This window comes from Gopherus flavomarginatus, chromosome 2, assembly GCF_025201925.1.
Source record: "Gopherus flavomarginatus isolate rGopFla2 chromosome 2, rGopFla2.mat.asm, whole genome shotgun sequence".
In the NCBI taxonomy this organism is placed as follows: domain Eukaryota; kingdom Metazoa; phylum Chordata; order Testudines; family Testudinidae; genus Gopherus; species Gopherus flavomarginatus.
In genome coordinates this window covers 276,503,456-276,505,630 of record NC_066618.1, presented here as the reverse complement: position 1 = coordinate 276,505,630, position 2,175 = coordinate 276,503,456, and positions in this window count along the sequence as shown.

Below are 2,175 nucleotides of genomic sequence, written 5' to 3'. Positions count from 1 at the left end.
TTCTGCTTTCTCTCAGCATTCGCTCATTCCTGGGGTCCCATGCACCTAAGGCTCTGACGATCAGTGCATGTGTCTGGACTTGGTAACCTTTAGCTCTCAAGGTTTCAGCCAGAGGGGCATATTTCTCTACCTTTCGAACTTGGGCATCGTGAAGGGCTGGGATCCTGTTCTCAAATGGCACTGTGACATTCACCATGATGATCTTCTTCTGATCCTCGTTGGTGATGATAATGTCCGGTCGCAGTTGGCTGTCAGTTCCAGGGATGGCGGAGTTTACAACAACCTTCCCTATGGGTGGTGGGATGGCTCTGGTCAGGTGATCTTGGATGGCATTGTGTCGCTGCTTCCAAACTCTCAAATGGGGCTTGCAGCTACACAGTAACACATACTTTCTTCATGGATTGTATTTTGTAAATGGACAACCAACCTAATTGTCCCTTAGTAATTGAGAATCTCCACTCATTGATATATTTTGCTTTCCATTACCAAATCTCTGTACAACTTTTCATGAGTCATGTACCTGAGTATTTGGATTCTAATATCTAAACTGTACTGTTAAATCTATTCACCTAAATTTGGGTTATTGCTGATTATGTACTCTATGTATCATATGACTTTTAAAAACAAACTTTGTATTTGTGGATAATTTAAGCACTATACCCAGATGTACAGACTCTCTTTTCCCAACCTATGTATTATATAATTTTTGTAACATTAGCTTTAATAAACATTTTAAATCTGAAAGCTTGTCTCTTCTACCCACAGAAGTTGGCCCAATAAAAGATATTACCTCACCAACCTTGTCTCACTAAAGAGCTCAATTTATTTAGCTTATCAAAAAGAAGATTGAGAGGTAACTTGATTAAAGCGTACAAGTACCTTTAATGGGAGAAATACTAGGTACTGAAGGTCTCTTTTAATTTAGTGGAGAAAAGCAGAATAAGTAGGAATGGCTGAAATCTGAAGCCAGACAAACTTAGATCAGGCACAGGTTTTGTAACAGTGAGGGTGATTAGCCACTGAACCGAACTACCAAGGAAAGTAGTGGATTCTCCATCTTTTGATGTCTTCAGATCAAAACTGGATGCCTTTCTGGAAGATATGCTTTAGCCAAACACAAATTATGCATAAATGAAACAAATTATTGGGCTCTGCTTAGTTTCCCTTCCTTAATTCCCTTCCCCCACCACTCTTAACTCCAGGCTTTCTTCACATTTCCATATTCTAATCTATTCTACATAGATTCTTATACCACCCACAGTGCCTAATATTTGATTGCCCTTGATTGATGCATTAAGTGATATGACTAACAGTGGTTACGTTTCTCTCTCTCTCATATCTCTCCAGGAGGAGAATTGTGTTCAGTGAAGTGTTTCATTTAGATGGGGTATTGTTTTTATTTTTTGTTTATTAAATGTTCATACTGCTCTGTTGATATTGAAGAAGATGTCAAAAAACTGCACTTTGCACTTGTAGTAAAAGATGGTGATGTCTGTGATGGTCTTTCATTTCTCTGGGAGCTAAGTTCCCAGTCCTGGACTGGTCCCTAGGAAAGCGATCTCCTTCATAGATGAGCTTTTCCTGTAGTTCCATTGTACCAGAGGAGCTGAGTTATCAACCATGAAATTAAGCACAGAGCTTTGGGCCATCTCCTTTTTTATGCTGGATCAAGGTTATTGAGTGATTTCAGGATAAGGAGCGAGACCTTGAAGTTGGCTCGATAGAAGAGGGAAATTGTTCCATGTATGACTGTGTGCTGAGCTTCCTCCAACTCCACAATCAAATTCCTCCTTAAGACTCACAGCTTTTTGCTTAATCCTCCATTGTTGATCAACCATGACTCAGTCTGCTCTCTGCCTCACCCTTTATCCTTTCAGTTGTTTGGTTTATATTGATCCGATCTGGATGGTAAGTAGCTTGGGGAAGTGCAGTGCCCCCATATCATTTGCATGTGTTTTAAAGCTCTAGTGTGCAGTCCTCTGGTGCTACGTAAGTAACTACAATTAATAACACTGCTCTAAAGCTTTCATGAAGCTGGGAAATAGGTGAGGTGAATTGTAGATAAGATAAAATAGGTTTCAATTGTGTGGTGAAAGGAAATAATCACAATACGATTCATGACTTCTGAAACCGTAAAGGATACATTTATTTAATTGTGGTCTACTTTGAATAGAA